The 16,340-nt window shown below is 35.0% G+C and overlaps 1 protein-coding gene across 7 annotated transcripts in view; it reads right to left on the bottom strand.

The window, feature by feature from the left end:
• The window catches only part of LOC105424865 (protein amalgam), a 270,737-nt gene that overhangs the window by 130,213 nt on the left and 124,184 nt on the right, over positions 1-16,340 (bottom strand). The window lies entirely within an intron of this gene.

Here is a 16,340-nt window from a genome sequence, read left to right as displayed (position 1 = left end):
AGAAACGTGTGAAAGATTATTTTTCGCGTTCCTCTTCCAAAGAGTTCCACTCGAGTGAAACACAAAACCGTTTCCTTTCAGGCGAAAGATATAAGTTGATGTCAAGTAAATTAATAAATATGTACATTGTATACTTCCAGCAATTTATAATTAAAGAATTAGCCGAGTTTCTAAGAAAAATTAATTTCTCTTTAATCCTTATAAAAATAATAAAAAATATTAAAGCTATATATAAAAATATATATTCTTCATGTAAAGAATATAAGAACAATATTGAAACAAGTAAACCAAATTGTTTTCTTCAAGATTGATTCAACTAGTAAAATAAATTATAAGAAAACATTCGTTTAAAATATGATAAAGATTGCAGAAAAATCTATCTAAAGCGTAAATTAACGCAAATTTTAATTCAATAATAAAGAAGAAATATGCAATGCTCGAAGAATATGTAATGCAGCGATTTGTTTGACCATTTTTCCTGGCAAGCGAATATTTGATGTGACGCTAGTAGCGCGGATTAATATTTACAAACCATAGATCGCGCGCGTCGTCTAAACCAATATTTCATGCTGCCCCGAGAATGGCTGATTTATTTCGCCTTTCAGGCAACGGCCATGTCGTTCGCTTGGAAATAGGTAGCGTATCACGTAGGAATGACGACTCGCAACACACAATGTGAGATTAATATTTAAAAAAATAGAAAAAAAATTATATTTAATATTTTCCGTCCGTGAACAATAAAAATTAAAAAAAGAATTCAACATATCAAATTTACTTATAAAACTCTCATTGTTTCTATCTTTATTTATATGAAAAAGCTGTCATTTTTGCTGAAAATAGATTATTCATACAAATTTATCCAAAGAAGACAAAAATAACAAATTCTCGCATTAAAAAATATAACAGCAAGAGAAATAAACTACAATTATGCATAAAAACACACAAATTATGCATTATTCTATTTATTTGTATTTGTACAATTGTAAAATATGAGAAAAAAGAAAAGAATTATATTTAAATTTCTGTATATAGAGATTTAAATTTTATATTTAATGATAATAAAAATTGTCTCTTGTTATTAGTAAAATTATTTAAACTGTAACACTCAATTAAAGATTAACAATATTAACAAATTAAAGATAACAATATTCACGGATCATGTGCGCGCACTCAGTTGGTGCTCCGGTAATCGTACAAACTTACAGAAATTGCCGTAACGTCGTAAAAGTTCGCCAAAGTTTTACCGAAGTTTTTATGTCTTTAATCTCTTTTTCAAAAACTCGGACTTCGATAAAATCGCGGAACGAGGAGACCTTCAGATTGGTCCAATTAACGAGTATAGCATTCCGACCTGTGACTTTCGAACATTGATTGGCTCGTATACCACTCGTCTGTAGAAATACGAAAGCTAGCCGTGTGCAACCGTCGACTTTCCTCTTTCCTCGGCTTGCCATTTCGAGTTGCAAGTACTTCAACTTAAATGAAGCTGTACGACAAACTAACTACTTATTAATTTACTGCCGACTAATGAGCTGCGCGAAACGCTCGGCAACGACGTCGGTATTTTAAACGTCGGCGGAGTTAGAAGTGCATGCCGCAGCCGGAAGCAAAAGTCAACTGTTTGAGAGAGCCTACTGTATCTCCAGTATGCACCAGGCATGTTTGTACGCGATGTCTTGCTCAAATATTTATCCCCGCCATTACAACCATGTTGGCGCACGAATTACGTGAAATTGTATGACACTATAAAAAAAGCATGTTTCTTTATATATGCGACCTGACTAGACCCATTAAAAAGTCAGGGACAAAATTTTCGTGCTGTAATAAGAGACAAAAGTTATATGTCCAACGGATCCACTTTTTTTATTTATCAAGAATAAAACAGGGATGTTTCGTATTTATTATTTTTTAGCGCGCGATGTACGCGTATTAATAAAGGTAAAATATACTTTATATATATATATATATATATATATATATACTACTTTTTGCATAACGCGAATGCTATTATGCAACTTTCATCACGATTCTTATTTTGAAACTTAGAGTTAATATATACGCATTATATCAAAGTTTTGCTAAGAGGCTAAGAGAGTTTATCGTCTGCTGTCTTCTGCTGGAAGTCTTAGATTGACCAAGCCAACTTAATCCAAATTGCTGCAAGTAAATTAAATTTTAATTCGACGGCTGAGTTTTGGTTCACATCCCGTGAGGCATTTGCGAAATATTTGGTGAACGCGATTCGGACTACAGGCGCGACATGCGATGAGAAGGAAACAACCGTGGGTGACGTTAATGTCTTTCGAGCCACGAGTAGGTGTCGTGGATGAATGTAACACGTTGATGTATAATTTGCTGGGTCTAATATATGGCCATAACACGTTTTACGTATCTTAACATGTCTTTATGTCTGGTTATATATCGTGATTAATATGACCAGAATTAAAATTAGAAAGTGCCTCTAAGAGAACAACAAAATTATAATCAACCGTCGATCGATACCACTGTGCTAAATTGAAAGAACATTGTATGTTTCTCTTTCATTACGAAAGGTTAATTAATCTCAACATATGGTATATAAAAATCACCTTAAGAAAAGAAATTTTCGATAAAAAAGTTTTTGAGAAGAACGTTATTAAATATTATTTGGTAAAATGTGATGCAGAATACGTTGAGAGAGATATTGACACTTTGTGTTGTATTTACAGAATAAAACCATTGGAGTCCAAAAGACGAGGAAATACACGGACACGGAGTATTATTCCGTAAATTACGAAATGCCCGACGTTAGCAGTCGCAGACACCGTTGCGCATTAAGCTTTGCACTCTTGAGACTACGTCGCGCGCGATTTCACGGCAAATGTTTACAACGGCGAGTATTTCATAAGCGGGTGCAATTAGAAATCTCAAGACGAATCCGTTTTGTTTCGAATATCGTACTCTTTTCTCCTAGAAATGTCCACAATAGATGATTACGCAGGCCTTCGGCGGTGCCTTACAACGGAAAAAGGGAAGCAGGAAAGCTCTGTGCTTAAGGTTTTTATTTATAGCCGGACGAGCCACCGTTAATCTGGAAAATCTGTAGAGTACCGTGTTGCTCGTAAATTACCGGGACATAAATTATTATTTTCCGTGCAAAGCAGGCCAAAGACTGGAAACCAAATATTGCTCTTTACTCTGGGACATAAACCATCCTGAACATCCCATAAATATCTCTTAACGTATTCGATAATGGCGCAGTCAGATCCACGAAAATTTTAAAGCTATAAAAAATGTAACATTGATATAATTATGTAACAAATATATTTCACAATAGCAGAGATATTTACACGTACTTTGTGATAATATCACATCTAATGGAATATTGCCAAAATTGTATAGATTCGTTAACAGATATGTCATGTAATATCAGATAATGCCAACGCGTTATATAAACTGTAACGAGATTGCGGTAATTAAAGGGAGGATGGAGAACGCAATGTCAAAATAGAAGTAGAGTATGTTCATGTTATTACAAAGCCCATCCGTGCCAGAATGCTTTTATTAAATATTTGTTTTTACGCTGATAATCGGATTTCATGCTTATCGATAAACTTTTCCATATAGCGGATTTATAGCTGTCCTATTTCGCTCTTTTAACACCCGTATTACAATAATGATTTAGACTTGTTGAATAAAGGGCGGTGATAGATCACGTCAAAAGATAAAAATACAGTTAACACATTTATGTGTATGCATAAATATGTCAATTTATATTGACATATTTTATCAATGCTTTTTTCCGAATCACTGAAACGTCAATTATACAAAATTTCAATTATACAAAAAAGATTATTTCAAAAAACAGAAAAACTTGTAACAACTTCAAAAGTTGTATATATCGAAAGACACGATGTGATAGCGCTTTTTTTTTAAACCTTTTTTAAGAAAATGAGAACGCAAATGTTCAAAATAATAAAAATATTAACAAAATGTAGATGTATCGGAAACGTATCCTTTGCTGATTTTATACTTAGACGAGATAGTCGAATGTGCATCGGCAAATATCCAGACCGGAGATACTGTTACGTCCATAAGAAAATTGCGCGCTGGCTTATAAATATCGCATTCATGTGCATTTGCCGGGATTTTCCGTTTCGTTCTCATATCGAATTTCCATCAAGAGTAAATTCTTGTATCTGCTCGCGTCCCGAGGATGCCAGATAATGCCGCATCATTAGACTAAGACGCGCAACAAAGGACATAGATAGCGGGTACTATTAGGCCGGGTACGTTGATGCCACCTCTTCTTACTTCGTCAGCCGGTATCGCATAACATTTTGCACAAACGTGCCCAACAACAATGGCCGGCATTTCCCCGTTTCCGGTTTAACGATACATCTCTCTGTCCCTCCACGCGAGCTACAGTACATTAGAAGCACTCGGAAGGGAAACCGCGCGAGTTTACGAAGCGGTTGGGGGAAACGGTAATGAGAAAACTCGAGCAGAGATCAAGCGTAAATCTCATTTTTCTTATCCGTGCTCCAGAAACGGCGAATCTCGCCCTCAAGAATTGATGGCTATCTTGCCACGGCCGGCAACAAATTTTGAGTGGCAGACGAATCGCGTACCTCGATCCATTTTTTTTTCTTCTTTTGATTGATGTACAAAATAAGAAAGAAAATAAGCTAGAGAATAAGGAAATTTTCTTACGTATAACTAAATGATGAATGATAAAGCGCGGACAACATATTTAAAAATATAAAGATTGTTTTGCTTTATAAGTATCTATTTATATCTATTTGGTAAGTAATTCATAGCACGGAATTTTGTTCTAATGTAAATGCGCATAAAATTGCTGTCGCAATTTCTTAATAATGAGATTTTATCCTAGATATTCAGACAATACAAAACTATCCGCATATTGCTCTGGTCTCATTTGTCTCAACAATGTCTCTGAGTTTCGTGACATCTGCGGCAAAGGAAAACTTCTTCGACCGCAATTGACAATTTCTCGAATTGTGAGATAGCGTTTTACCATTTACGGTGTATGCAAATCGAATGTTGTGCGTTAAAATATTTGTCAAATCCTCGATGTGAGCGAATTTTAAAATATACGAGATCACGCGTGGTACGTTGTGTAACATTTTATGAATTCGTAACTGTCTCTTTTTGCAAAAAGATCAATAAAGAGCCGTTAACGGCTTGAACTGGCGATATGCTTTCAAATGCGCTCGATTACGTCCAATTACTGGAGCACGAACGTCCTGCATTTGACACAAGGAAAATATAAGCTGAGGAAAAATAGATGGAATTTCTTATTATAGTTAAAGAGGTGAAAATCAATTTCAAATATAATTTTTTAATTTTTGGAAATATTTTTTCCAACAACAATGATAAACTAAGTAACTAAAAGCTTTTTCCAATTCATAAATAAAAAAATTGTATTATAATATATAATTACACTAAGAAATGTGTATAAAGTTGCGATAAAATTGATAGCATTTATCGAGCAAGCATGCAATTACCTGCTTAACTATAATCCGATATCGCGTCTTTAAGAGGGAATCCGATTAATGAAGACATTGCAAGCATATTAAATTTTCACCTAAATCCAGGACCCCTTATTTTCGTTAATGACGTTTCACTTTTAATAATCTCCCGCGGGATCTTTTTGCGCGCAACCTCACTTTTAATAATCTCCCACTTAAATTATGCCTGCGCTCGGCTGATAAAAGCTAGAAGGCATTTTTGCCATCGACCGTCATCGACGCTTTGCTCCCTTTTGCATTCTTCGTCGTCCTCCATTTTTCCCCTTCGAGCCACCATTCTCAGCCCAGCGTTTTTCTATCCTGCTGCAGCTTTTCTCCAATATCGGGAAGAGTGCAGCTCGTTGCACTCGACTTAATAGATTACATTGCGACGGATCGAGCCTTCGTCCAGGATAACAACGGTGCGGCACGAAATAATTAATAAAAAAGGAGAAAGAATGAGGCTAGATCGAAAGTCGCGCCCAGCCTTGAATCAACTTACAAGATGAATCTCGGTGAAATTTTAGTGACACGTGAACGATAAAACGCTGAAAGGGAATTATTTCGTGCCGTAGAATCCCAATCGAAGTGCTACCGAGTGAAAACTTCTTTCTAAAGTTTTAAGAGATGGCTCTTAAAGTAACGGAAAATGCGATAGGGCTAGAAAGTTTAAGATAAGGATTATTGGGTGTAATGACGTTCGAGACGTAAATGGGTCTGATATTAGATCTAACTTCAAGATTTCCGAGCTGTAATTTGCGCACATGAATGGAGTTTTCAATTGCAAGTGTATATATTCTTCATAATACAAAAATTATAAAAATAGATATCTCTTTCCAGCGAGCAATTAATTATACTCTTCCATTTAAAAGCTTGATGTAAAAATGAGTTAACACAAATCGCAAAATTTATTTAATATAAAAATAAATATTTTATCATAAAAAAATCAAATTTTATATATATATTTTTAAAAATTTGTATTACTTCTCTTTCAAATATCAAGATTGCCAAGAGGCGTAGAGCATCCGATCGAATAAACGCTTTTGGCATCTCTCTGCACAGACAAAGTGACGCAGGAGAATCGTGAGGATTATTCCGGAGTTTCACTTCGCATTCGGTGGTTGTGAGCGTAAATAAGGCTAATTAAGGAGGATAATTCCCTAAGTGGCATCGTCCTTTCAATGGAACAGACAGGCGTTATCCCGATGCGCGTCGCCTTTCAATAATGCCGTTTACTTCGTTCGGCATCGGATGCAAGCGGCGTTCGTATCCGTCGTGGTTAATGACCGCTCTTGGAATTGGCTTTGGAAATGTTCTCTTGACTAACCCGTTTGATGTTTTGTTTGTGCGAATCTACTCCGACGCTCCAACCAGATCAGATACTGTTCACAGATGCATCTTCAGATCAATTCGAATACCCCACTGACACAAGGAAACAGGAGATTATGCGATTTTTCCTGTATTTTACTTTACTGTACGTTGCTTTATTTTGAGAAAATATGATAGATCGTGTGTGAATAATGTGTCAGTGAATAATGAACCCGGTGTGTCAGCAATGCTGGCGCGGTTGCCTCAGTTTGAAAGGATGTGACAGATGATTGATCGTCATTCATTAATATAGTTTTCAATAACATGTGAATAACGCGTAGCTACGGACATTTTGTGTTGTTTTATTTTTTTTCGATAATTTTATCCGATCAAACAAGTTCCTGTGAATCTATCTATTAATTTTAAGCTTACATCACGAGCTTATGCATTAATGCAAATTTACAGATAAATTGTAAGGAAAATCTCGCATGAATATTAATTGTAACTTCAGTATTCTGTTGTTAATTTTCAATATACAATAATACAATTTGTAATTTTTTTGCTATACTTATTGCCTTCTTTAAATTGACAATATCTACATGTAAAATCTATAATATGTAAAATTAATATATGAATAATTTTTAAAAATGTCAGAGAGAAAGAGAGAAAGAGTATTATATGAAAATTATATTTATCTAAGTAAGATTGTAAAGAAAAAGGAAATATGAAGTTGAAGATATAAAAATTACTTTCTTTATATCTTAATTATTAAAGATTAATTAAAGATTAACAAAGATTGCGCTATCATTTGTGAGTTTACAAAGAAATCGGAATAACTTAGCTAACTTTAAATTTTTCCGATATATTCAATTTGTTAGATCTGGGGCAACGGTCACAGTAAATTTCGTGACAAACGAAGACTTAGAAGCAGTCGCAGGGGCAGGCTAATTCTATCCGCGCGTCTATCCAAGGACAATCCCTAAGGAACGAGTGCCAATTATACGAGTGCCGGCCAGCTTTTCGTCGGTCACAGTAAATACAGATAAAGGTAATTGAAAGCAATCGTTCCCCGCGAGCTGTTGTTCTTCCATCCGCTGAATCGAAGACAGAGAATCCGGCCCATTTGTTCTCGCCAGCCATTGTTGTTGACTCCGCGTACGTTCGTACAAACAAAGCAAGTAAATACATCGCACTTGACGGAAATCTTACCCCTAAAAAATTTTTTATACCTCTCTTAAAAGCTTATCCCTGTAAATTATGATAAAAACTGAATCAGAACAATCGCCATTGTTTGTTTTGCTTTTTATAAATCAATTGCATTAAAAATGTAATTACAAAACCATTTCTTTTCTTCATTATATCAACATTGAATTTTTCATCAATTGTTCTTCCCTTTTTTATCAAATAACATTACAATTTATATTTTTTGTACTAAAACAACGATATAGTTTCTATTTCCCGTTCGTCTGACACTTCGTCGGAGATATTGGGAATCAGCACAGCATAGTAGTGAGTGTGGGTTTGGTCGAGTAATGGACAGGACCCTTCGTCCACTGAGCAAACTCTAGGACAGAGGTTCGTAATCGAAAGACGCTTCTGGAGGAAATCCTAGAGAACGCTTTCGTTCACAAACACTCCACCTTGCCAAGGATTAGAAGGATGGGTTTCGTATCTACGCTGACGATTGCATTTTTTTCCTTTTCATTACAATCCCGGAAAATGTTTCAATTTGACTTTTCCAATACAAAATTAGAGACGTATAGGACATAAAATTAAATTCCTTTTTATATTTCCTTTTATATGTTCTGTAATATCAATAACAAGATCGCAGAATCATAAATAATTGCAAATTTTCACAATTCAATTGGAATATATTTTATGTACTTTTAATATGAATTTATTGTTGTATGTTTTCCTGCTTTAAAATCCAAGTCAACAAAAATCTCCCATGCATTAAACTATATGCGGTCCCTACAACGTGGCTTAACAAAGAAAATGCAAGTCAGCGTTTGCTCAAAAGAACGCAAAATGATAAAGGCTTTACTTAGCTCTTTTACCATATAGGTATTATCATTTTACAGCTACTTTGTCGCAATTATGTCAGTAAACTCTTCGATAAGAAAAACGATGGCTTGTCACCTCGTTTGCATATTTCTCGACGGCGCATTAAGCTCGCTTGCTAATCAACTGTAAACGAGAGTGTGGTAAATTAGAAATCAATGGACGTTCTTGAATATTCGTCCAATTTTTATTATTAGATTTTTATTATTAGATTACGAGGTAATAATTTTAAGAAGATTTTCCGTAAATGATAATGATTCTCAAAGAAGTATTTAAAAAGTTAAAGTCATCTTCATCGAGCCAGCAAGTCGACAGAAAAAATCTAAAGATAAAAACAAGAGATAGATAAGCAGATAAATAAAATAAAAAAGATTATTAAACGTGAAATTATTGTAATAATTATATCTTAATTATCAAAATTACAATTTATAGACTATGTAATACTAAAAAATAATTAAAACTTAAAATTAATATAAATATATAGAATGCATTTCGTAACATTTAATTGGCCTTATATTATAGATAAATATTTCTTGTTCTGTAGTAAATATTATTTTACGCACACAGCCAATGATTAATTAAAAGTTTTTCTCTAAAAAGAAAAATGTATAATAAAGAAAAAACACAATTTATCATTTTATATATACTTCATTAATTTTTAGTAATTCTGTTACTTTAAAATGACATTTATGCACACTATATAAAACTAAATCAGATCTTTTCGAGAAATTAAATATCATTTTTCAAAAACAAGAAAATCAAATAATTGCGATAATTGAATGATATTATTAATACTTTATATGAACTGTGTATGATAAGTGAAACACGCTAATTTAATCTTTAAGGTAAAATGCATTCAAATAAGTGAAAATCAGTATTCGTAATTCTATTTCGTGTAATGAGTTGCCTGTAATTGGATACATTTCAACGGGATGCAACCTAGTTACATATGCATTTCAGCTCCTTAAATGTGTATATTAGTGGTTTCAGTACTAAGCTCGGCTCTCGAAATGCACAACGTCCCAAGAACGTCGAATTACAGCGATATATATATATATATATATATATATATATATATACATATATATATTCTACGTAATGATATTTTCAAAGTAATGTTACTAAGTTTACATTATTAAAATCATTCAAAATATTTTATTATCTACAAAATATTTTACATTAGCAAAATTAAAAAAAAATATGCGCAAATAAACATAAATTTCATATAAAAAAAAAGACGTATAAAATGTTAGAAATATTCTTTGCACTAAAATAAATATTATAAGAGGTAATACAATTTAATGTACCTGTTAATACAGATGTTTAAAAAAAGATATTCTTAAAAAAAATTACATAAAAATTAAATAGGGAAAGATAACGACGTATAATTTTTCAACGATAATATAGTTCCAAGCAAAAACTATCGAAAGTAACGGAGCAATCATCGCAAAATAAATCAAGGACTTCACAGCCCGAGTGCTTCTCATCTCATCTCTGCTTCCAATTAACCGTGAGCTCACCCTTGGCGGTGTACATTTCGCGTTCCAAGAGCAGTCGGCGCCCTTCATTAAAGTGCGATTTCGCTGAATATGCATTGCGGCTGATTCCGTGACATTTTCGAGAAGAGAGATATCGCCTCTGGGTGCTGCGGATGCTGAGGGCACAGAACCGATTTCTTCTTAGATCACTCGCGCCATTATCCCAATTGATGCCTCGCAATAACTCTCCCGGGACCATTTGGAAGATTTTGTCCCGTCTGCATGGCGTATACACTCACACAACGGCGGCAGGATGCTCGTAGACATGTGTACCTTCCTCTCCCTCTTCCTCGATCCTCTTTCACCCATCACCTTCGTTCCCTACTTTATCTCGCTTTACCCTCCCCTACTCATGGACGAACCCTCTTGTCGCCTACTAGTACGGTCGTGTGCGCGTATCAAGCGATGCCCAATAAATCCACGGTTTAATTAAACTAAGTTTAAACGGAACCCTTCCCCCCTCTTCGGCCCCATCTCTCCTCCCCGCTCGCGCGGAGCAGTTATATGTGTTACGTTCCTGATCCGACGCTAAATCAATTATCAGAGTTACCGGTGTGATGTGAAAGGATGTTGCTGGGAAATACCTTCGGGCGGCTCGCATATTGTGCGATGTGCTTTTATTTTCTGGCCACGCTCGAAATCGTCCCCGACGGATTGAAAAGAGGGTGGCCGGGGATAATAGTGGATTATAAGCGGGCGCTTTCCGAATAAAGCGTAACATAAGTATCGGTCATATGTTTAACGGAACAATAGAAAGGATTATTAATTGTTATACAACGTCTGGATGAATTTTGAATAACACGTGGAAGCGTGCACACAAAATGTGTCGCGGCATAAACCCATATTACAAAGGTATAAAGTTTGATGTCGTTTTTTGAAAGTTTCAATTGTTTCAATGACAGCTTTGATCATATCTGACACGTATCACACGAAAAATTGTATCAATACGATTTTGTTGTAAAACTCGTAACCGTAGATTCTCTCTTGCACCATAAAGATATCAGAGTCTTCTACTAGAAAATTCAACACGCGATAGCTCCAATTCACCTCGTGAAATATTTATTATACAATATTTGGCAATCTAAATCTATATAAAACGCAAATATAAAATTTGTACAACTACGGCCGTTGTATTTTATAAAGAGATAAACAATGCATCACTCGGTGCACTCTACAAATAGCAAACAATTTATTCTGCTGAATTTTGCACGTATTCGCCGTGACTCATTCCTACTTTATTGATTTTGAGAAGCGAGATACGGTATCGCGTAAAACGTGCAAATTGTTAAATGGAAAGCGGATCGGTTTACGATACTCGCCTATACCCGCCGCTGATTTATCATTTAATACCACCGCTAAGTGGATGAAACGTTAGCTTGGGCAGCCGTATTTTTGACGATTAAAATGAATTTATGCCGATCCTCCAATATCGCTTCAAAGAAGAGTATTATACGTTTCGAGCGCTCGCTTTCTGTTAACAGAACCGGAGTATATCTGTAACGTCGCGCAAAAAGGGACTAATCGATTAAAATGACAGGATCTGGTATCGCTACAATCCATTATGCTTAATGAAAATGCAAAGCCGATTCGCGCAATCAAATGCTAACCCTTGTAGCATTGTATCGGAATTCCTTCAACAGTACGTATCACTTTGGCAGGGTGCAGATACACGATTAAGCCTAAGCCATTCGAACTATTTCAGATGGTACATGCGATGGGAAGGGCTCGATTAAACGGATCACTTCCGATCCATTTTACAATCAAGCCAACTCTGTTCCGCCTACAAGCCTCGCTACAGTAAGAGAAATGCGACCAACTTTTGCCAACTTTTCTTTTTAAATCAATTATTATTAATTAAAAGAGAGATATTTAATTTTAAACATTACTTTACGTTAAACGTTTGACATTACTTTCTGACGTATAAAAACGCTTTTGTTCCTATTACGTAAAATATTCAATGTATAAAATGTACAAAAATTAGTTTCACCTATATATTACGTATATATTCGCATGGCGTGTCTTTCAGAAAAACATCGGAAAATATAATAGAATGATGGCAAAATGTAATGTATTATGTAACATCATTTACAGAGCATGCAGAGTCGACTAAAAGACTCAACGTCAACGTTAGTCTCTATTCACGTTTATCGATTTATTTAATTCAAGTTGCATTTATTCTTTGATCTTTGCTTCAGCTATCTACATTCGCCAATGTAATAGCAGCATACCTATTTCGAGACGTTTACACCGGCTATATACATACATGCTATATGCGACATGTATATTATTGAGTGGCTGGTGGTCTGACCTGATACTCTCTGCAACCACTTGGCCGGGTACGCTTGATCGGTTCATTTACCAGCACTGAGAACGTGCAGTCGGGGGTAACCACCCTCGCAATCCCTAGCCCGCACTTGCTTCTTCTACTGTTCTCAGGCCCTTCGGTCTGGCCAATTAAAGACAGCTCTCGTGCGATCAAGACGATCATCGAAGACATGCACATGCTCATACATATCGGATGTTTCATCTCGAATTATCGAGGTTACATACAGGTCTTCTGGACTACAGGAAGCAACTGAATGGTCTAAAAATACATACAAAAAAGCTATTCTATTATAAAATATTTAAAAAACAATTTGATCGCTTTTAATATGCTCAAAGCAAATATTTTCACTTTTTCTGAGGTACTGTGATATTTTTTCTTGGTTTTAAATATCGTGAATTAGAAGAAAAAGGTAAATTAAATAATTATAAAATTAAATTAAGAAATAATTTTAATAAGTAAAAAAAAGAAATTTTTTAAGAAAAAAGGAATTGAATTTGGATCATCTTATATATAAGTACACGGATGAACAATAGTACGTGCACTCTTGGGAATTTCAGGAGCGAGTGAAGACGACTTTAACGACCATCTCTCTTGTTACGATAGTCAGGGGGGTGTTCAATGATGCGTTAAAGTAAGAGGGTGACTGTCCCATTTCAAAATAATAAAACTCCTTGATAACGATGTTATGTGCTATCTTGTTGAGATTGCAAACTGTTGTGTACAATTCAGGAAACATTGAAAGATTGATCGTCACATGCAAAGCTTCTTAAAAGCAATAATCTTTTATCAAAACGAATCAACGAATTCTGAACTATTTTTATAATCTTTATTTAATTATAAACCTACTTAAAAGAGAATAAAATAATTTTTATTATATAGAACTCTATATACACAGGAAAATTAACGTTAAAATATTAAAATAGATTAATTGGCGATATTATATTTACAATATTATGGAAATTTAATAATATTAATTTGTGAAAACAGTGTAACGCGTTGTTATACATTACGAACATTAACTTATATCAGTTAACAGATGGAAGATATTTTGTTATGATTGGAGAATGGCTGATTAAGTGGCGTGTTAACAATTTTGCTCAAACACTACAAAATTCGCGGATGATGGCACGATCAAAATTGAACGAATGATATTAATAATGTATAACGCGCATCCGTACGCGATGGATGCGATCGTATTATACGCCCTATAATGCAATAATATGCGAATATGCAGTGCAAAATAAACATTAAACCTCAATTGTTCATTACGCAACTTTAATGGATTTAATGTACATATTGATATCACGCTGATACGTATGCTAAACCGGATAAACACCCATAATTATGCGAACATTTACGTATAAATCGAATTCGCTTGGAGGCCCGATGTACAATATTCTAGAAATCACGCAGTTTGACACAAGTCAGAAAATATAATTGGCATAGATCAACTGAGAAATGAATTTTCAGAAATTAACGCGTAATTATTCCCTTTAAATTGTTCGTATGTTTTTGTCGCGTGTTTTTACAAATGTACGCACATAAGAAAGACCGTACGGATATCGAGAGAACACGAAAGAACAATAAATTGTCGCGAAATGAAGAGAAATAGACGAATGTTCCTATACCATTTACACACAAAGATAATTATTCCATCAAGACACACTTCGTTATCGTCCGCGCTGCACAAAGTGTTAATGAACCTAGAGACGTACATTTCCTTTCATCAAACGAGTAACAAGGTTGAGACAATGCAAACGAATTCACAAACGGTCTTGACGCCCAGAGTATCCAAGAACAAACAATAACCGACTCCGAGGTGGTTCGTATTTGCAAACTGTACCAGAGGAAGAAACACTTCTTGCTGAACTATGCGAACTATTCAAAATTACCGTTTCGATAGGATTGCTCGTGGGATACCTCCGTAAAACTAAAATTTGCTTAGAAATTGCAATAAAAGTAAATTCAAATAAGTCTAGAAATTGATTTAAATGTGTTACTGAGAATTCAGAAATGATGTTTCCAAAATTTGACAAAATATGACTTGCAATAGTGTTATTGAAACAATAAGTTTAACATGTAAAAGACATCAAAATTGATTAATTTAAATAATTAAATTTTTTTATTAAGATAAGAAATAAGGAAAGAAATTCTAATAAACTTTGACGAAATGTATTTGAAACACTTAGATATTATAAGGCAGATGTACGTGACATATTAATAATTTTTCAGTTAATAATAATGAAACATCTGAAACTCATTATGCTTCAGTGAAGATATTTGATATTAGCAACAAATGTATGTAATAAGTATAATCTCGAACAAGCGACTAAGTTAAATGATGGTACTCCTCAAGTGTTCCAAACTCGAATTTCCTGCAAAGCGAGGATTGAACATTTGACTTTCCGTGCACCAGTACTAGCGGGTCGTTAAAGTTTAACGATCCGTTAATGCTTGTCGAAGATAATACCCAAAACAATTCGCGGTAAGTCGATAAAGTTTAACGATGCCATAAATATTTCTTTGTAACTCGCTATGAATGTATCATCCTAAAGATTAAGATTCTGTCGTCGGGAAGGGACGAAATCTATCGATCGCGCGTCTTACAACGAGCTTCAACAAGGGCGGCAGCAGTTCGCACAAAGCCGCCGCGCATTAATTATTATTTATTAATTTAAGACTAAATAATCTTACGGCTGTTAATTGAATGGCGACAGCGTTGCCTTCTGCGCCCGGGCACCGTAATAACGGTGAGATTTGCATTTAATCAAGCGGAGAGAACTCCTCGCTGCATTTCTTGCCAGCCATTGTAAATGCAAGAATGTCCGCGCGCGTTTTTATCGCGCCGCTATTTCGCACGCGGACCTCGTGAAAACGCCGCCGTTGTGTCGTGCCGTACGTTGAATCGCGCGAGTTCCCGTAACTGTTTGCAGTTACAGGCGAACTATCTCAGGACAGCGTTATTGTTCGCTTGTCGAGAGACTTTGAAAGTTTCGCTGCCCCATTTGCATCCTAACGATAAACGTTCTTCTGGAAGGAGATTTTCTATGCCGACGCGTGCAAAGTTATCGCGCACTTTGCGCGCAATCGCGATGAGTCTCTGCAATTACGCGATATTAATTGCAGCTAGGAAAACAAATATTTGTTATGTCGTGGATGTAGAGTAGCAGCATGCTAAATAGAAATGTTTGTGTTTTCGATCACATTGTCGGAGAGCAAATACGCTCAGTGAAGCAATCAAATTGCATATCGATTAGGATTCAATACTACAGGCATTATGTAAGTTTGTCAAATATATATTTATACCTATGACCTATATATATATATATATATATATACACGTATATGTCTCACATATAATAGATGCCAAAACGTGTTGTAAGAATAGGAAAATTATCGATTATTTTATTTGATTATTTTACTTCACGGGGAAATACGTTTTACGAATTGTTAAACAAAAGTTTCTATTCGCAACATTGTTTTAAGAAAGGAATCATGTTTCGACAAAGAGGCGCGTATTATGCGTATTTTCTCGATCGATTTTTCCATAGCATGTGCTTTCGCCATTTACGTAGCAAAGCAAGGTAGTACACAGAG

Source organism: Pogonomyrmex barbatus, unplaced genomic scaffold, assembly GCF_055798465.1.
Source record: "Pogonomyrmex barbatus isolate J1 unplaced genomic scaffold, ASM5579846v1 scaffold6, whole genome shotgun sequence".
In the NCBI taxonomy this organism is placed as follows: Eukaryota; Metazoa; Arthropoda; class Insecta; order Hymenoptera; family Formicidae; genus Pogonomyrmex; species Pogonomyrmex barbatus.
The sequence above is the reverse complement of the archived record's forward strand: the minus strand, read 5'-3'. Positions and strand labels throughout refer to the sequence as shown.